Source organism: Mastomys coucha, unplaced genomic scaffold (assembly GCF_008632895.1).
Source record: "Mastomys coucha isolate ucsf_1 unplaced genomic scaffold, UCSF_Mcou_1 pScaffold15, whole genome shotgun sequence".
Classification (NCBI taxonomy): domain Eukaryota; kingdom Metazoa; phylum Chordata; class Mammalia; order Rodentia; family Muridae; genus Mastomys; species Mastomys coucha.
This window is the reverse complement of record NW_022196897.1, coordinates 7,115,688-7,137,128: the sequence shown is the minus strand read 5'-3', so window position 1 is coordinate 7,137,128 and position 21,441 is coordinate 7,115,688. Positions and strand designations below refer to the sequence as shown.

Here is a 21,441-nt window from a genome sequence, read left to right as displayed (position 1 = left end):
GAGTCCAGGCAGAATATCAAGAGCTTGGGGCATTGCCTATGTAACTGATGGCCACACACCTCTGTGGGGAGGGAGGCGGGTGTGGGAGGGAGGCTGTAGCTGTGACAGGAGCCAGGGGCCCAGGAAGTGTCACCGGGGTTCCAGGCACAGCTCACTGCCCCCCAGTATGGATTCTGCATGTATGAGAAAACATGCTGTATTTGGCTTATTGCACTTAGCACGATGATCTCCAGTTCTATCTGTTCCCCCAAAAGCATTCCATTCTTCTTTACAACTGGAAAAGACTCCTCACCATGTCTTGTTTATCTATTCGTCTTCTGAGGATCCCTTGTCTTTGCTATTGTAACATTTATTGTTGACAGATATTTCTACTAATTATAGAATTCTAGGTCAAGTTTCTTTTGCCATTACCCAGTAGCATGTTAAACAGGTCCTTCCATTGTTTTCTGGCTTACATTGTGTCTTATAAGAAGTCAACAGTTATCTTCACACTGCTGTTTGGCTTTCAACATTTTAAGCACAATGTGTCTTGACATGGCTGATGTTCTGCTTATTTTATTTGAAATTTGTTTCAATTTCTGAATCTATGGGTTGAAGTGGTTCTACGAATTTGGAATTTTAAGTCGTTTTTTTTTCTACCTATTCTTCATTTTCTGTGACTCCATTCGCATTTCTAAGGTGGTATTGAAAGTTTCCCAGCATTTCTTAGTCCCTCTCTGCCTCTTAGATATCTAACTCATTTTTGTAATCATCCATAATAGGATGACTCTCTGCTTGCTTGTAAGCAGATCAGAATTCTGGCAACTGTAGAAAGGTTTTTATATAGCAGTAGGTCTGTAGAGAGTAATGTTTTACTCATGAGGAAGTAAAGAAGGATTTATGTCTATGAAGCATGTAACCATGTATGGTATAAAGCCCAACTAAAAATGGTTTGCATACAACATGCTTGTCTTTCTTCCATCTCTGAGCTTTTGTCCCAGAGTGCTTTGTTTGTCCCTTATGATTCCAAGTGTTCTCTGAAGCCTGTCTCTCTCCCAGATGATGCCAAGGAAGTCTGACTCAAGCTCTCTAACTTTCCCAAAGATTCAGGAGAGGACCCTCGTCTCAAATGCACAGTAAGATGGTTACAGTACATAAAAGCAACTTTGGGTATGATTAAAGTCTACTCTCAAAGCTATCCACACCACAACCAAGACAGGCACTAGTCAGCCCATCTTTCCACAGACATTCAGAAGGACAACCTTTTAAGAACTCAGTGACATCCCCAGTCAAGAACTGATCATACAGTGACAGGACTTTATCTCTCCAAGTCTGTGCAAGTACTGTGAATGGCAAGAAGAAAGAACTCCACCAGCCATCAAATCCAGCCTTGTAGTTAGTCAAAGGATGGTTATAGAGGCTGATACTGTCCTTATACTTCCTTACAACCTTACTACACAAAGAGCTATGCCCTCACCCCTAGTGCATGTTCATAAGGCTTTACTCATTAAGCAAGCAATTCCGGCCTCAGGCTGTAGAGATGACTCATTGGATAAAGTCACTAACTGCAAGCCTGATGATTCAAGTTCAACCTTAGGAACTCATGAAAACCCCAGATAGAGTGATGTAAATATGCAATCCCAGTGTGCCTACAGTAAAATAACAGCACTAGACATGACTAAATGGAGCTTATCTACTTTGTCTCAATTATATCTATAAATTGCTCTTGTTAGTGGGCAGGGTATTGTTTTAAAAGCCTGTTTTAATTAAAAATATTTGTTTTACATTATAAATGGATGGATGTATCTTATCTAAGAGTATCTGTTTCGCTGTTGTTGGTCTCAACAGCTGATTAAGCAGGCCGTGGCAAGCTGCCTTAATTACATTTTAGCTTCCTTTCCTTTCCTAGATCTGCCTCCGCTTATAGATTCCTGACTCACAAACTGAGAAGCAGAGCCTCACACGTCATTTCTCTGCACGCTGCATTTCTGTGGACCTTGCAGTTAGGTGGCATATTCCCTGGTTTGTTCCACATTTGTGAATAAGTAATCTTCACCTAAATACAAGGGCTTGCTACTTGATTTTTTTTATTATCTATAACTTTATAGAATGTTATGCTTTCTGTTAGGGCCAATGAGGTGGCTCAGCATATAAAGTGCTTATCACACAAACCTGATGGTCTGAGTTCAGTCCCTAGAATTCATGCTTCATGGCACCCATGCCCCTCCCCCTCAAGCTCCATGCCACTCATGCCCCTCCCCCTCAAGCTCCATGGCACCCATGCCCCTCCCCCTCAAGCTCCATGCCACTCATGCCCCTCCCCCTCAAGCTCCATGGCACCCATGCCCCTCCCCCTCAAGCTCCATGCCACCCATGCTCCTCCCATCATGCTCCATGGCACCCATGCTCCTCCCATCATGCTCCATGGCACCCATGCCCCTCCCATCATGCTCCATGGCACCCATGCCCCTCCCATCATGCTCCATGGCACCTATCTCTCCCAATACCATTCTCCCCCCCTCCACCATCATAATAATCATCAACACATGTAGGGAGCCGGCATTCGCCATGGCAAGATGGCGCCTACTTCCGCTGTCGAGTAAACAACTGTATGCGCATGTGTGTAGAGTGAAAAGACGCCATGTCACGGCCCATTCTGGGGCGTCACGTAGGGTAATGAGTGAACAGCCAATCATGGGCAGACATGCCGCACTGTGGTGTATATAAGCAGTGCAGATTACTGGCTCGGTCTCTTTTTCCCTCTGGGAGAGGGCAGTAAATGTGTCGCTGCAGAAGGAACCTAGTGTGTCCGCGTGTCTTCTTCCCAGCGAGACGACTGTGCGGGCTACAAACACAATTTTTAAAAAGAAAAGAAAATATGGATTAATGTGGCTCCCCTCTGTAAATCCCAACATTGTAACTTTTAAGTCTCCGAGGACTTAAGGTGATAAATATTGAAAGCTCATAAAACAAAAGTGACTTCTGTCTTTGTGATGTGCCTAACAAACTTAGGTAGTGAAACCGTAGCTCCCTGTGAAGAAAATCTAAGTGGGGAAATCAAATGGCTTTATACAAATGAACGAATGAGCTTGAGGGAGACACAGGGCTCTATCCACTGTGAAGCTGTAGGGAAAACATTGAAAGCCAGAGTAACAAAGCAAACAGTGAAGTGCATGCAGCCATGGGAGCAATAGAGGAAACAGTGAGTGAGAACAGGCATCCAATGTCCCTCTCCTGGCCCCTGCACATCCTAGATCTCGCCGATGAACAGGCATCCAATGGCCCTCTCCTGGCCCCTGCACATCCTAGATCTCGCTGATGCAGCAGGGATTGAAATCTGTCAATATCATGCTGAGGTTCCCATTTGGTTATGAATACAATTTTTATCATAGCTATGACTAGTATAGCTTCTAATCCTAAACTTTTAACTGTGGTTTGAAAGGGAAGTGAGACATGAGGAAGGTCGTGAAAAAGTTAAGTTGAAGGTGTTTAAGAGTATTACAGACAGTAAGGAAAGGCTCGTGGACTCCCAAAGGTGTGCGTATTAGTCAAGGAGAGAACCCCGTAGAATGAGTATATATTAGAAGGAGATTTATTAGTGCCGGTCTTTCAGTCCACTTTGGAAGCTGAGTTCCACTGTCAGTGAAGGAGGCACAGCAGGATCCACATGGATGCACTCAAGAGCAAGGAGCAAAGGTGTGTAGGCAAAAGCAGCTTTCCCCACAAACTCCTTTATATCTAAGCTGCCACTGGAAGATGCTGCCAACTCTGGGAAAAAACTTCCATCTTCAATTAACCCTCCCAGAAAACACCAAGTATAGATCTACCTGGACAAGCCCCTTGACTGATTTCAGATCTAACCAAGATGGCCACCAAGATTAGTCATTACTGCATGAAAACTATTTATATTGGAATTTAGGTTTAAAAGGCATCATTTAAAATGATCAGTTTGTTGTACAAAGTCATACCCTGGTGGAAATGTGCTGGAAGCTGCTTGTGTGGTTCCAAATTTCTTGCCAACAAGTTCAGTGTGGCCTTGACAGAATACAACTATTCTATTTTAATCTGCTATGATAAAGAATAAAGCAAGAAGCCATGCATGGTGACTTGCCACTTAATGCCACTGTTCAGAGAGCTGAGCAAGGAGAAGCATGAGTTCAAGGTGTACTGGGCTAAGTATCAAGGGAAAGAGGCTGAATTGTAGATCAGCAATAGAGCATTTATCTACTGCCCATAGGGCCCTGGCATCCCTCCTCCATAACACAACAAACCAAAACAAGAGAAAAAGACATGAAATACGGTCATACTTTTTCCATCTATTTTATGTAGATATGTCACACTAGTGACAAAAAATTTTGGTTGTTCAGATGGATATCTGAGAATTATTTCAAAAAACAGTCATACACAATTGCCACAGGAACTGGTGTTTGACTAATCTAAAGGTGATAGACTGGTTAGCACTTTGATTCACTAAAATTATGGCTACGGATTCATTAGACTGACGTGTCTCCAGCATGTTTTCACAAGTCTTATTTACTTGTGCATGTGTGTATGTGAAGATGCTTGCATGAATGCCACACTTTGTGTGTGCAGTTCCAGGACCACTGGGAGGGTTGGTTCTCTCCTCCCACTATGTACGTCCTGGGATTGAACTTATTTGTCACACCTGTGGGGATAGCTTTTTTTTTTTTTTTTTACCAGGTAAGGCATCTCCTTGGCCCTTCAGTGCCTTTTTTTTTTTTTTCCTTCAGTGCCTTTTATATTCAAGAATAAGAAGTCTACAACTGTAAGAACATGAACGTCATTGATGTTGGTTTCTGGGTAGATACAAAGAAAGGAGCTTATGATTAATGTGGCTTTTATTTTTCCAGTGTATTTTATTTTGATGTTTTTAAGAGCTCCACTGTGTTTGTTGCACAGGCTGCTCCACCTGTCTCAGCTGGGATTTCCGGCGTGTACCACCATGCTGAGCACAGTGTGCTTATATTTGGTACATGATACAATCACATTATGCAACATTGACGGGACTTTGTTAGGTCATCTCTTGAGGGCGGGGAAGTTCTGTGGTTTCACTTCCTTACTAGACCCGTGTCACTGAGCAAACTAAATTAGTAAAACAATTCACCCCTACATAAGCCATTAATGAAGTGCCTCCATTATGCATGCATATTCACTAGCTTGCCCCTGAGGAGTTCTCCATCAATCCTGGCACACAAAGCCCTGACAAGTCAAGGGAGAGGAAACTTCTCTTTGGTCGAGGAGGTGTCCTGTGCTGTAACAGAGTATCTCTGAAGCTTCCTTTTGTAAAGCTGAGATACTGTGGCTCTCAGACAATGGGAGATGATTACAAAACTCACGCGACAACCAAGGCAAGTCTGGAAGGACAATTGGAACAGGAACAGCGGTTCTTTTTCATCTTCCTGTAAACTTTCTGGGAAATAATCTTTCTGAAAACTTCATTAAGAAGGAGATAACCATCTTTATTTTGGCCCATATTCTAAGACTTTTGAAACATGAAATGTGTTCCAGGAAAATGAAACAATATTCCAGTTCATTTCCTTAAGATTTCCTGATATTGGGTCAAATATGTTGCAGAAGGACCTAGGAAGTCCTGCTTTTCTTACTTACGTGCTCATTAATTTATTCAGTCGTACAAAATGATGGCTTTTCTTATTATGTTTTTATGCATGCATATAATATATTTTAAACTTAATTCCTCCCCTTATCACTGAGAAAGTTGTGTCTAGAGATTGGAGTGCCTGCAAGAAGGGGGAATGTGTATGATGTCTTTGTTAGAGGTGTAACAAGCCAGGCTAAGCTATAGGGAGAGAACTGTCTAGAAAAACTGACTTAAATTCTCTAGACTTTGGGTACTCAAGCATATGGAAGCTATTGCTACTCTTTGGTCTAGAGCATTCTGAAGAAGTAGAGTCCAGTGCAGTCCTCTGACCAAACAAGTCTTGAACAGTGGCAGTGTCCCAGGAGTAAGATGCACCTCTGTCCCAACAAAGGTATGTGATCTTTGGGGAAGAGGAAGGTATATCTCCATGGATCCTCCTGAGGAAGTGTGGATCCCAGAGGAAGGGAGGAGCTTTGAGATTACCCATAGGCCATCAAGCAAATGATATGTGAGAAACAAGGGCAGTGTGAGCTCCTGGTGAGTCTTCAGGGTCATGTGACTGTTGATCTAAGAGTGCTCTCTGCTGACAGATTGGCATAAAGCTAACTACCATGCAGGGAAAAGATACAGCCCGCCCCACAAAGTCTAAAACTTCAGACTATGTCACCAGCATTAGAGCAAGCCAAGGCATACCGGCATGTTTCATGCAGAATTCTCTGAAGCAAAGGTTAGCTCGATCCCAACCATAGGTGGCCATATTTGTTCCCTTTCCATAGCTCCGACAAAATGCCTGAGGTTGGATAACTCATAAAGAAGAGTTCTATATAATTCATAGTTTGGAAGATTGAAAGTCCAAACAATATGGTGCAGGCATTGGCAAGAACCCCACTAATTGTCAAGTCATGGAAGGTGGCTTCACCATGAGGCAAGTGTGAGAAAAAAATCACAGAGTCAGTCAGGAATCAGGAGACTAGGGAGGTGCTAATCTTGGATTTTCATAACAACATCAAGAGGCCTAATCAGGGTTCCATGGTAACCATCTAATGCCTTCTGAGGACATTGTTCCCAATGACCTAACCACCTCTCACATACTCTATCTTAAAGGTCCCTAGGTCCCCAGCACTATACAGTCTACAGCCGTTGGAGGACAAAGTACACCCAAATCAGAACATTAGGTTAATACAACCACTGCCTTTTCTTATCAAGCAGTACCTCAGTACTGCCCCCTCTCTCTCTGTCTCTGTCTCTGTCTCTCTCTTCTCTCCCTCTCTCTCTTCCCTCCTCTCTCTGTCTCTCTCTCTTCTCTCTCTCTCTTCCCTCCTCTCTCTGTCTCTGTCTCTGTCTCTCTCTCTCTCTCTCTCTCTCTCTCTCAATCTCGTGTGTGTGTGTGTGTGTGTGTGTGTGTGTGTGTGTATGATGTGTGTGTGTGTGTGTGTGTGTTTCTTCACTGTTTTTTCCCCTGCTCTGTCCTAGGTCCATGAGTTGGGGCACAGTCTGTTGCTTCAACTTTCTAACTAAATCCAGTATGGTAGGGTGAGAAAGAAGAGAAACAATGAAAAATCAAAACACTCCACCAAACTGAAGGTGACCTTGGTGGCTTCAGACTGAGAAATTGCTAGGAAAGGAGACTATCCCTTTGGCCTCACAGTGCTGCAAGGTCCAGTTACAGGACAAGTAATGCCTTTAAACTCCAGGAATTGAAATTTCTTAGAACACTGGTAACAAAGGCAATTTATTTGAGAAAGATTGCCATCTGAGGAGGCGATTTTCATCCCCAAATTTGGGGTTTTAAGAAGCAAATTTGGGCAGGGCAGTGGTGGCGCACGCCTTTAATCCCAGCATGTGGGAGGCAGAGACAGATGGATTTCTGAGTTTGAGGCCAGCCTGGTCTACAGAGAAACAGGCCAGAACAGCCAGGGCTATACAGAGAAACCCTGTCTCGAAAAAACAAAACAAAAAAACAAACAAACAAAAAAAGAAGCAAATTTGGACCAAGTGAAAGATCCCCAGAGCTCGGGAGACCCTCACTCAAGTCTCGGGATGACATGACCACCCAATAACTCACGAGAGACCGATCTTGTTGCAAGCGCACGAGGTTTATTGGGGATAAGCCAGATCTGGGGTCGAACATGTAGCCTGGCAGGCCAGAGGAGTTCGACCACGAGCACGAGGAGTAAGGGGTATTTAAAGGGAAAAACCACAAACTGGGGGTAGGGGGGTGAGGGGGTTACCAAGGAAACAAAACAAAAAACAGTGGAAAATTTCAGAGGGACCCAACCCAAGGTTCTATTAAATGCTCTCATTTTAAAATTCTAGAATTCTCCAGCCTTTCACAAGGATGCTGCATTAGGTGTTTCCAGGTTCTTGGCAACAGGGCTATAATATATTTAATATAAAATAAAGTAAAAATAAATACATAAATTTAAAGTAAATATAAAATATTTAACTATAAAATATTTTGATAGAGTTTTTAGCAGGCACCAGAAATTAACCTACCACTGAAATTGACTATGTTCATCCTACCATTTAAAAGAAATAAAGAAGGAAGACAGCAATCACTGAGTGTATAAGATGACTCCTCGCTTGTCATTAACAGGAGGAAAGAATCGCTGACCTAGTGAGCCTGGATTAATACTGAGCCCTTTGCCTAGGAGACACCACCCACAAAAGCCTTTGGCTGTCGGCTCTGGACAGCAGGTGGGTGTTTCTCTAAAAGGAAGACACACAAAGGCTCACCTGAGGACGTGCACCGAATGACCCATTAGCTCACTGGAATCTCCAATCTGTGGATCTGGAGGACAGCGAGAACCATTTTGATACAGAGGCAGAATTTGCTCTATTTCAATTTTAGAGTCTGTACTAAAATGGGCAATTTTGAATAATAAAGCTATCATGTGCTTCTTGGTCTCTCTCCTGGCTTTTGAATTGTTGCATTTAGATATTAACTCTTTGCTGCTGATGCTTTGTCTGGAATATCTTACAGATCTGCTGACTTTGAATATATTCTGTTTATGGAATGAGAGGGAACAATAGCTGAGTGTCCTCTCATGCGGCTGATCTGTAGTCAATGTGGTGGCAGAAGCCTTGGGAAGGTGATCCATTTTGCCGTTTAGTGTTTACCTCATTTCTGCTGATAATCTCTCTCCCAAATTGGCTCAAATGGACATTCCATTGACTATCAGTGAAGACACTAAGAGACACTTTCAGCTTGCACATTTCTTCTACTAGAAGGCTGGGGACAGCTTTGCAGGACTGAGCAGCTCCAGGAACATCTGACACACAGACACTGGGGAAGAGAGAGCCAACCTGGTCTAAGTGGAAGATGTTTACAGATCCTAAGCCAGTGGATTGCACAGCAGAGTCCCAGCCCCCAGGCACCTGTTAGCAGTCTCACCACACACCTACTTGATGGGTAACCTTGGGAACAGGAGGACCCAGTTATCACCAGAATCCAAATGGTTCTCAAGGCCAGTGAAACCCAACTTGCTTCTTCAGAGTGGGTGTCTAGAATGAGCCAAACAGACTTTAGCATCATGCATTAGATATCCAGATTGTTAGTGCAAGCTAACAATTGTTGGCTGAAACATTGACCACACACACACTTAATATATGTATGTGCATATACAAGTAAATGTATGTATAGATAACATTTAATATCTCATATCAAAGGAAAAGGAAAAACAATTCAACTGAAATTGAACACAGGAAGTAAATAAATGATTTACTGAAAAAAAAATTAAATGTCTAATATACATAAGACCTAACAGCTGCATGAAACCTAGACATTGGTCATTAAACAATCTGTTTTTCTCTAATTAGATGAGGATAATTAATATGCATAGTATGTACTTTGTCTCAGATATTGTACAGATACTGCTGACTTTGAATATATTCCGTTTATGGAGTAAGATGGGAAAAATTGCTGAGTGTTCTTTGATATGACTGGTAATCACTCACCTTAAAAAAATGGACACTTATAATACTGCAATAACTCTATTCTGAGGAGTTAGCATATAGTATTTTTTATTAGTTAAAAACATACCTACATCTATAAACAGGAATAGTCTTATATTTGTCATTTACATATTCTTACATTTTTACAGCAATTAAAATATGTTCAATTATGCTTTTGGACCAATATTTTGGCAATAGGTTACATGTGCAGGGGTGGGAAAGAGAAGAGTTAGTCATACCTTGTCAAGGTTCTAAGAACAAGTAACTGGTAAAGTACTCTGTCCCAAATGAGGTGTCCATGTGACCTCTCCAAGGCTCAAGAAACACCATAGAAAACAGGGGCATAAAATGTAAGGACCTAGCTGGGCAGTGGTGGTGCACGCCTTTAATCCCAGCACTTGGGAGGCAGAGGCAGGTGTGGATTTCTGAGTTCGAGGCCAGCCTGGTCTACAGAGTGAGTTCCAGGACAGCCAGAGCTACACAGAGAAACCCTGTCTCAAAACAAAAACAAAAACAAAATGTAAGGACCTGAGGAAGGAATGGAGTATCTATCATGGGGCACTTCTTCTGGGCATGATGTGGTCCTTTTGTTCCTGAGCTCACAGCTGCTGCTCTTCTATGTACAAGAGCTGCACAGGATTGGACTCATTACCATCCTGCATTGGAGGGAGAAGTTCACAAGAACCCACTCCTTCCTAAAGCTCTGGCAGGCAGCTGATGGTTTCTAGGCAAAGAAGAAACATTTCTTTTGTGGCATAGGGAGCCCATACTCCTATAAATAGCCCATGCCCTGTTAACAACTCTTTTGAAACTCATTGATGTGCTTGCATGCTCTCTCTCTTCTCTCTCTCTCTGTCTCTCTATGTCTCTGTCTCTCTCTGTCTCTCTCTGTCTCTGTCACTCTCTGTTTCTCTCTGTCTCTCTCTCTCTCCCTCTCTCTGTCTCTCTCTAACACACACATCATGATAGTATGTTGGGTCTAATTGGGAGAAGAAGGGGTAATGGGAGTGAATATAATCAATTTTCATTATAGTCACACATAAAAATGCCACAATGAAGTCCATTATTAAATATACTTAATATTTGCTAATAAAAACTTGTTTAAAAAGAGAAATTAATAAAATATGATACTATGTTATATTTTGCAGAGTTGAAAATGGTGACAGGTATATACGTCCTGATACGGAAAGCTCTCTAAAACATAAATGAAAGAGAAATTTGCAGCAAATTTTCTCACTTATGTAAGACAAAAATATGTAATGTCTGCATACAAGTAGTACATAGTTTACTATGGCACATAAAATCTTCTATACAATATGTGTTTGGCAAGTACCTAGCAAATTGGTAAATTTTATAGCTTTTAAGATCCTTTAACTTTCTGTTTGCTTGCAGTGCTGGGGACCAGTCATGTGGCTTTTGAGACAGGATGTGTATGGTGCATGGGTAGGGAGCTCCAGCCTTGCACACGCTAAGCAATGCTTTACCACAGGAGTACACACTTGCGCGGGTCCCTTGGGCGGATCTCTACTCTCTTTCACACACCCCATTGGCCTCAGTAATTGGTCTCAGAAATTATTTGATGAATTACAATTATATAATGGTACCAATAAACTGGGCAGTTGGTGGCCAATTTTTCAAAGAGATGCCCAGTCGGGGCTCTCTCCAAGGAGCATTGCCACCATGGCAGCAAGGCACATCAGAGACAAACAAGCAAACATTGTAAGTCACCTTGCTTCTTAAGCACAGGTTTGATGCTCCAGACATTAGCTTCTCAGTGCTCAGATGTTCAGCCTACCGTCTGCTTCAGTGTGCTCTGCCAGATTCTGGACTCCCCATGGCCCCTGTTTTCAGTGCATTCTCATGTCCATGTTTCACAACAGTCCCTATAAAATTGTGACGGGAGTCTCGAAGCCAGATGTACAATTAAAAGGTAAATGTTAGTGTCAGCACCCTTGATTGGTCTTTCTGGGCTTTAGCCTCAATGACTACCTTTTTTTTTTTTACCCAGCCTGCACCAGGGAAAGGCTTCTTTCTGGCCTTGTACTCTCTTCTGGGCCCTGATCACTTGATCTGGTCCTAGCCCATGCCTGGAACGGTCTCCACTGACTTCTCCACTATGGCTCCATTTCTTTCTGGACAGACACGGAAAAATACCTTTCTGAAGACATGCCAAAATTCCCTTTAGTCCTTCTGCTGTCACTGAGAAACCTAAGGTTCTCAGATTAAATCAATTTGAGCAATTTAAGAATCAGTATGGATCAAAGAAGACCAAGGCATACCTACTGCCTGCATGAACCTGTCAAAAATAAAGTGGTCACATATTTATGACCCACCATTCTGACCCTCAAGCCTGTACTTGTGAAAATACTATTTCTGCCTTACCCTGAACTTGAGCCTGAAGCCTAGGAGGGGTCTTCCCAGTCTCTCACAAGCAGAGAGTTATTAATGAGGATGTTCTACTAGCTCATGGATGTGCTCACATCTGTATAACCCACCCCTGTCGGGCTGCATAAACTAGTGATACCAGGACATATTGCTTTCCCCATCCAGCACTAGTTTTTGTGATGTCATGATGCTGTTTTCCAGAGTCCAGGCAACCTGACTTTGGAAGTCATGAGTTAAAGCATGTGTTTGTACTCTGAGCTAACTGTACAGAACAGGTTTCTGCTGGAACAGACAGGCCACTGTGGCACATGCTTGTAATCTCACTAATCGAAGGTGGTGGCAGGAGTGTGAGTTCAAGGCCAGCCTGGGCTGTATAGTGAGATCCTGTCAAGGAAGATCAGCAAAAGAGGGAGAGATGGGTGGGAAGCAGGACGAAGGGGAAGAGGAAGAGAGGGAGGAAAGGAGAGGGAGAGAGAGGGGAGGGAGAAGGGGAGGAGAAAGGATGGGGAGAGCTCTCCAGCAATCACAGGAGCCAAGATCTGCCTGTCATTATTCTGGGACCTCCTGAGACAGCCTAACAATCTGGCCAGGTGCAGCTTTTTTTTTTTTTTTTTCATTCCTTTTCCTTTTCTTCCCGAGAGGGATTACTGTCAGGCTTGGAATAGAGAAATCATCTTGCAAGTGTTCTGACCTGAGAGCAAGCATGAAGCAGCAGGTGTAAGAGGATGTCAACTCTCACCTACAGCAGGGCCCACTCCTTTTCTGTGCTTTGACCCGTATCTCTGTGGCACTGCCCCTTCATCCTGTTGCATCCTGATTTTGTTGTCCTGGTTTTTTGTCCTGTGATTTTCATGGGCCAGGTGAACATTGCCGTGAAACGCGGTGCATAAGGATTTCATTTTTCACCTCCATTCTTCTAATAAAAACAGTTTGGAGAAGGAGAGATCGAAGGTTTATGGGTTTAAGCCAGGTTGTCATCTAAATCGACTTCTCTCCTAGACAAAGCAGCCATTGTCTGCTGGAGTTGGCATGACGGACAAACCACAAGAGGGCGCACAAAGCCTCGTAATAAATGCTTCATCTGTCTTGGAGGCTAAGGAGGCAGAAATTGCCAACCCCAGTGCTGGAGGACTGACTCTAACTCCTCCAGACATACGAATGTTTTAGAAACCCTTCAGGGATGTTTTCATGGTTGGACAAAGAATAGCACTGCAGGTGCGCAGAGGGGAGATGGAGGAGGAGTGTTGAGAAGAAGGGAAGTGATTGGCAGAGGAGAAGGGAAGAGACAGAGATAAGAAAGAAAGAAGAGACAGGGGCGGGTGGGAGGGACGGGTGGAGAGAAGACAGGAAAAGGAATGTTGCTTTTTATAGGGCCGAGAGACACGGAAGTCTGGCGTTTCTGTGGACCAGATGGTGTGGCAGGGGAAGGGACCAGGCTGCGCCTTCTCTGGGGGAGAAAGCTGGATGCCTCCCAGGTCTATGAAGTCTGAAGTATGGCATGAGCTGCCTGAGTCTCTCAAGGGCTCTCCCAGCCTGTTTGCCAGCCTGCAAACTTGCACTTTCTTTGTTGTCACTTTAAAGTCACAACTTGCCTTGACCATGAACATCCTCCTGGCAAACCAGGACTCATTTTGATGTCAGCGGGCCATGAGGCGAGAGAAGGTGGGCCTGGTCATAATGGCTTCCAGCTGCTGCAGGATCAGATTTTATTACTGATAATTTAAAACTTTGAGATAATGGAAAAGGAAGTAAGCAGTTGTTGGTTTTGTTTTTGTTTTCTGTTTAAAAATGTCAGCCCAACAAGAATGGGTAATGTTTTGCAAGCTCTTCCTGTATTTGGGGTAGAGCTGTAACCTCTAAAATTCAAGTGGCATGGGGAAGGGACACATCTCTGTCACAGAGGTGACTGGCATGACTCACCCAAAGACATTTTACAAGCGGCAAAAGCTGACTTCTGAGCCCAGGTCTTGCAACTGCAGAGCCTGTAGCTTGACTAAAACTTCTGCCTGTTCAGTGACAAACTGGGAGCCCGAGTTTATTTCCAAATACCTCTTTGTCATCCATACATGTAATATTTTGACATTAGGACCCCTGTATACTCTAAATGTGTGTGTGTCTGTGTGTGTGTGTGTGTGTTTTAACCAAATTTCTCAGAAAAAGGCCACACTTCCATTGACTTTTCTACAAAGACGATTAACGGGTTGGAAAGGACTTTGGTGATCAGAATGTTTTAGGTCCTGAGGCAAATTATCTTGGACTACTTTGGTCCCCTAAATAGTACATTTTTGCCTATTCTGAAAACATCCTATAACTATTAGGTAAATCATTTTAGAATGTGCGATCAGGTCCCTGGCTTCCACCGACTCAGAAGCCATGAGTCTCAGGAGATACCGTTTGAAGCCTACAGCAGAAGCTCATTGCTTTAAGCACCTAACTCATGAAAAATGTCTTGAGCTATGGCTTTCTTTGTTGTGTTACTATAAAAAAAAAAAACCTTCATGAATCTGCTGTCATATTGCAACATAGAATCTAAAGTAACATAAATTGGTGCTCGCAGGCCATGGTCACTCAGGTTTGTCTCCAAACAAACTACCTCTTCTCTTTGAGATGAAGGCTATGTTCTCTACTTGACAGCAAAGTGTGTCTCACAAGTGTGTGCGTGTGTATGTGGGTGGGTGCGTGGGTGCGTGGGTGATGTATATGTGTACAGAGATCTACAGCAGTATCTTTGTCCCTCACTCTCCATCTTGTATTTTGAGACAGGGTCTCTCAATGAACCTAATACATATAGATTGGCTTGACCAACTGACCAAGAAAGTTCCAGGGACTCTAGTCTCCTTGCCCTAACATTCAGGCAGATATTCTGCACACCCAGCTTTTTATGGGACTTCTAGGGGTGCAAACAGAGGTGCTCGTGCCTCTTCTGGCCATTTACCTACTAAGTGAAGAGTTTTACCTCCTACCTGAGGAATGTTGTCTTTGTAGCTTTTGTCTGTCTTTATTTCCTATGTTACAAAATTTAAAAGGGGAAGTTCGAATATTGAAACTTTACATTAAAAGATTGTCAGAACCGGGGAGTTGGCTCAGTCAATAAAGTGCCTTCTGAGCAAGTACAAGGACCTGGGTTCAGATCCTTCAGGTCCCCAGCATCTTCACAAACCTAAATGCAGTCATGTACAGCCTTAATCCCAAACTAGGGCCTAGGCAGGCAGAGACAGATGAACAACTGGAGCTCAGTGGCCAGTCAGCCTAGCCTAATGGACAAGACCTAAGTTTAATGAAAGATACTGTCTCAACAACAACAACAAACTGGCAGTACAGGGAATCAAACCCAAGGCCCTTTGCATTCTAGGTAAGTGCTATAGACTGCTCTACAACTCACAGATACTTATTAATTCATTCAAGATGATAATAATAAACTTATCACATGTATAAAGAATATATTCTCATGAAAATTTATTTCCAAAAGAAGTAACAAAAGTACTCAGAAATTTTTTCAATTTTCTTCTAAATCTAAACAACTATTATTTTCTATAGAACATACCAAAGAGCACAAAAGAAAGACAATAATGGGAGCCATTTTAAAATCCCACCGCTTAATGGGAACCACTGCTTTCTATCAGGGGAGAGTGGGCATTTCCTGCTGGCTTTGGGAGCAGAGAACTTTGTCAGTGAGGTGATGGGCTGAGGAAGGAAATGAGCCAGCGGCTTCCTGCCTGAAATCGTTGGCTAGCCAGCTTAAGTCCTTTGTCTCCCTTTTGAGGTATCTCTGAGACCCTTGGATGCTGGGAACCTGCAGTTTTCTCAGAGTTTTATGATATTACCAGGGAGCCTGTATTGATGGTACAGGGAGGGGTCTCAATGCCCACGGCTCTTCACAGCTTCTCTAGAACACATAGAGTGTTCTAGGATGGCCTGCCTGACTGCCCCAGCAAAGCAGTCAGTAAATCTATATGAAGTTTATAGAAACTTGGAGTTCGAAGGAATGCCAGAGAAGCATGGAAGTGAATGCTGGAACCACAGGTGTGCACACCTCTAAAAGGCAAACAAGAAAAGCCAGGTGGTGTAGAAATGTTAAACCCCATCCGGGGTTTCTACCCCACATTGATCACTCACTTCCGGGATAAAACACACACACACAACCTTAATATTACAATAATTCTTAAACAGCACAAGAGCTGGCCAGGATCTACTTTCTGTGCTACTAAAATCTACTTCCTATTGAATACTGCGAGTCGTTATTCACTATGTTTTATCTGGGTTGTTCTTAACTCCAATTGACCATCCCACAGGGCCACGTCTTGACTCCTAACCTATGGCATCTTTCTCTTCTTCCTCACCTTCTTCCCATCTCTTGACTCCTAACCCGTGGCATCTTTCTCTTCTTCCTCACCTTCTTCCCATCTCTTGGTTCTCTTCCAATCCCAAACCCGGGAATCCTAAACTCCGCCTATGTCTCATCTGCCCAGTTATTGGCTGTCTGAGCCTTTACTCACTAATCAAAAATAACTTACAGGCAAGCTCATAGTGTTACTTAGGTCTGGGGCTGACTCTCCCGTCTCTGGGGCAACCAGGTCTTGAGTACCGGCACTTAGCTTTACAATACACAGCCAAAGACCAAACCTCAACAGCCAGGTGCCAGCACTGCTCTACTGGTGATCGTCTCGCAAGCCCCGTATGGGTTGACAGCACGTGGAGAAAACCACGTTTTCTAACTTACTAAAAGAAATTGATTGAGTCACGCAAAGAAAAGAAAAGGCAAATGAGAAGGTTCTTGTATCTTTTCTGCTTTGTAGGGCTGGCCTACACCTTACTGCTAGCCTGCGTGCTGCGCATGTGCAAGGCCCTCCGCACTACAAATATCAATGCCATAGATTCTACTACTCTGCTAATTTGCATATCACACTGAGGGCACTTAATACATTCAAACCAGTTCACGAGAGTGGCTTGTTCTTTCCTAGAAACTCGGTTCTTCTAATAGTGTTTTCTCCGTGTGGAATCGACTGTAACAATTGACAAAGAGTGTGGCTTAACCCATCTAAGGCTCTGGGTCCATAAACACTTGCGCTTGGATCCCAAGGAAAGCCCCTTCCTTCTGTTACAGGCTGTTGACTGCAAGCAAGTTTCTTCAGTCTGGTTTAGCTGGACCGGAGTGGTTGTGAAAGCCAAGTGCCATTATCCATATTCCACTGTATCAAAATTCAGTTTTAATGGCAAGAGGAACAGGGGCAGGCTTCCAGGATATTACACCATTTCTGGACTGTCGTCCCTGTGTCTTATATCTGGTTTCTCCTTTGCTATTTTACATTTCAACAAAAGCCTTGCTCTCCTGGAGTTTATTTGGCTGATGTCATTTAAGAATGCAAAGTCGTGATTTGTGGTGAGAGAGATCTGTTAACTAGGTCCAAACTGCTATCAAGTATCCCAAACATAAACCTCTTCCTGTGGAGTTGAAAAAGGAGCCGAGAGAGTTTTGAAAAGTTTGCTTTTCGCTTTCTGAGACCTTCCAACTTCTTGGCTGCAGCTGGATATTCTCCACTAACTGCCCTTGCAAAGGAGGGACACGGCCTGCAGAGCTGCCCATCCTGGGGAAGGGAGAGGCAGATTCCTTCAGCGAACAGCAGCCCTGCTGTCTGGCCCCGCTGTTTGCCAGAGCGCAAATAGGTCTCTCTCTGCCAAGGACCTGAGAGCCCCTGGGCAAATTAGACTCTCCAGAAAGACACTCCAACAAGGTTTTGGTTCTCTTGGTTTTTGTTTGTTTGTTTGTTTTGGGTTTTTTTTATTTGTTTGTTTGTTTTGTTTTTCAGGTTTTTTTTATTGCTGTTGGTTTTGGTTTGGTTTGGATTTTGCTGTTGTTGTTATTTGTTTTGGCTTTGGTTTGTTTGTTTTGTTTTTTGGGATTTGTTTTGTTTTGTTTTACAGTGCTGGGGTTTCCTGAATGCTAGACAAGCGCCCTACTGCTGACCTCTGAACCTAGCCCTTGTCCAGTAAAATGACTGTTATAGCTCCCAAGCTATCAGCTCCTATCCAGTATACTTCACAAGCAGTTATTAAGCATCACCACAATCCATGTTGGTATTAATCTATTTTCTTGGAATTGATTTTTCTAAACAAAATAAGGTATTAGCCATTCTCCAAAGAGCTTCTTGACTTATATGTTCAGTTCTTAGTGGAAAATGTTTCCTTCATGACAAAACAAAAAACTTTTAAAACACTGGTTTCTTTGGGTGAGAGGGGGAGTGAATGTATGAATGTAAAAGGACACCTTGCATGAATTGGTCTCACCTCCCACCTCTACAGGGGTCCAAAAAACCAAACTCACATCATCAGACTTAACATCAGTCTTAACCTTTATCCAGCGAGCAGTCATACCAGCCCTACTTTATAATTTTTAAACCAAAGTGTAGTGTTTATTATAGGGTTTTTAATTTTTCTCACTTATTTCTTGAGAATTTCATAGATGTATACAATGAAATATGGTATTTACCTCCCATTCCCTCTTGAAGTTCCTCTATATTAAACCCACCATGACACCTTCCTAGCTTTTCTTCTCGTCTTTTAAAATTGCTCTTGATAACCCACTCAGTCCAGTTAGTACGAGCCATGAGATACAAGGACGTGCGGCAACTAGAGCATGGGGAACCTACCAGTCTTATCTTCAACCAAGACTGATTACCTCTTCTGCAACTATCCTTTGCCAGTAGCTCCTAGGTTGGTTGGTATGGAGTGGAGCCTGAGGACCTCCTGCTGTGGCACTGCTGAGACCTCAGTTGATTTGGTCTTGGGCAGGGAAGTTGCTGTTAGTGCATTGATGGTGATAGTCATGTTGAATAGATGACAGCACTTCACAGCACTCTGCCTGATCCTCTGGCTCCCCCATTCTTTCTGCCTCCTTCCCATGATGCTCTTTGAGTCTCAGTGGTACGAGAGTTAACATAGACATCCTGTTTCGGACTGACCGTCAGCCTCTTTTCTTCAACATTTTAACCAGTCTTCTATTTCTCCATTGACTGCTGCCCACTGCAAAAAGAAGCATGTCTGTGACCAAGATTGAAAGCAGCCAGGTCTATCAGTGCAGGGAGCCAGGCAGAAGGGGTAGAAAGACTTTGCTTTGTTCTAGATAACTCGTAGATCTCTGAGGATTGTAAACTTGACTTTTGATGCTCTCCTTTTAAGATGAGGAAGGAGTTCTGACCCAGTAAGTGGGAGTCTTCCAGAGGGTGACAGAGATGCTGGGTGAGGAGGAGAGGCCAAAGACTGAGCCCTAGTGGCTGGGATTTGGAATAAATTGGCATGAATCTCATCAGAGAGAGAGAGACTCTGAGCCCTGTATACTGCTGCAGTCTATGGAGCTTGACCAATCTGACTGTTCCACCTTCTAACTTCAAATGCAAAAACAGGGGTTGGGGGAGGGTTGGCTACTAGTTGGCAATGGAGCCACACAGCACTGAAATGGGAGTGATTGAAAGGCTGCTCTGGGTCCTGCTGGTTTGTTTCATGTACTCCAGCCAGAAGGAAATGTCCCTTCATTCTGCTTAAAAGAAATCCCTGCTATCAGCCAGTTTCTGATCTGGTCTGACCGAAGGAGCATTCCTAAGAATTGCAAAGAAGGAGACACTGGCCCATGGGGTAGCACTTCCCACCTGCCTCTGATGGAAGAAGCCGGTCTTGCTTACCACTCAAGGCAAGCACTTGTTGTACTTCCTAGCTGACTTGAACTCTTCGGGGTAGGAGGGTGGGATATACAAGGTAAATACAATACAGTGTGTCTAAAGATGACCAAGGAATAAGTTATTTTCTTTTTGAAGGCATTTTAAAAGTGAATTTACTGAGGCTGGTAGGATGGCTCACTGGGTAAAAGCACTTGGCTAAGCAAGACTAGTGAGAGAACGTTCTCACCAAAAGCCACAGGTTGCCAAATAAAAAGCCCAGAGTTGTACCAGACATACCAAAGCGACACACATTGTTGCCATTGCTCTTGGTCACCCATCAGAACTTAATGGTAAGGCTTATTGCTAAAGACACCATACACAGTGGTCACTGGGCGGATGCTGACCAGCACTGGGCGGATGCTGACCAGCACTGGGCGGATGCTGACCAGCACGCTTCCTTCCTGCTAGCTAGCTGCTACCTTTCATAGTACTGGAGAATACAATGGAGGCTGCTTGGGGAGAGGGAGGAGAATGTCATCAACAGTCCTACCCAAGTATGGATCCTGAGAACTACAAGAATGACAAGCTTGGCAACATACGTTCATGGGTATAATGTGGTATGAATGCCATGGGGAAAACCAACCAACTTTCTGCTTGGATTTAAGACTGGGAGAGAAAACACATCCCGGATACTGTAAATCTGGCCAACAACCATGGTTGGGGAGCTTACAGGCTCCAGGGGTGAGACTATTACTGTTATTTTGATAAGTGGACATAGTATCAAACTGTTCTCCATTCATATTCATCCGTGCAGATTTCAGACCCCATCAGAGAAATTTCTTTGTGCAGTGGATGGTGGATAACATAGAAACAACGAATCAGAGTTTGGAGAATAAACAGCAATGGAATGTTGGCCAAAATCGGCACATCTATGTCACTAGCCACCCCTACCACATAACACACACACACACACACACACACACACACAGCTCAAGGGCCATTATGAAGAAGAGCAGGGGAAAAAAGCCAGAGGATAGGGAGTATCAGAGCAAAATCACGAACAGGAGAAGACTTCTGTACGCATGACCCCACAGAGCTGTGGATGCCTGCACATGACCAGTCTAGTACACATTACAGCACGGAGGGGGAGGACTTCAGAAGCCCAACCCCTAACTGAGGAGCTGTGTACAATTGATGGCTTCTGGGGAAAAGAGGGTTATTTTTAAGGATATGGCTCCTGGAAGTTAAATATACTCCAGTGGCTGGCCCCATGTGTAGGGCATATGAGCAGCGTCAATTGGACTTGACAGGTTACGGTGGTGGTTTAAATATGCTTGGCCCATGGGAAATGGCACCATGTGGCCTTGTTAAGGAGGTGTAGCCTTGTTAAAGGAAGTGTGTCACTGTGGAGGTGGGGCTTTGAGGTCTCATATATATGCTCAAGTCTGGCTGGCGTGAGCCAGACCCTCCTCCTGGCTGCCTTGGGATCAAGATGTAGAACTCTCAGCTTTTCCAGTACCTTGTCTGCCTGCACCCTGCCATGCTTCCTGCCATGATGATAATGGACTAAACCTCTGAGACTGTAAGCCAGCTCCAGTTAAATGTTTTTCTTTATAAGAGTTGCCTTGGTCATGGTGTCTGTTCACAGCAGTAAAACCCTAACTAAGACAGTTATTTATTTTTTTTAAAGATTTATTTATTTATTGTTATATGTAAGTACACTGTATCTATCTTCAGACGCACCAGAAGAGATCTCATTACGGGTGGTTATGAGTCACCTTGTGGTTGTGGGATTTGAACTCAGGACCTTCAGTAAAGCAGTCAGTGCTCTTCCCCACCAAGCCATCTCAC

The 21,441-nt window shown here is 43.6% G+C and overlaps 1 long non-coding RNA gene across 2 annotated transcripts; it reads right to left on the bottom strand.

The window, feature by feature from the left end:
* Positions 1-4,822: 4,822 nt before the first annotated feature.
* LOC116091862 lies at positions 4,823-13,492 on the bottom strand. 2 transcript variants are annotated; one of them, XR_004119095.1, is made up of 4 exons: positions 12,678-13,492; positions 10,082-10,209; positions 9,005-9,103; positions 4,823-6,133 (listed from the first exon to the last, which is right to left on the bottom strand). It is a non-coding gene; the product is annotated as an uncharacterized LOC116091862 (long non-coding RNA). The 2 variants fall into 2 exon arrangements; XR_004119094.1 differs by lacking the exon at positions 4,823-6,133 and adding an exon at positions 8,425-8,885.
* Between the last annotated feature and the right edge of the window lie 7,949 nt (positions 13,493-21,441).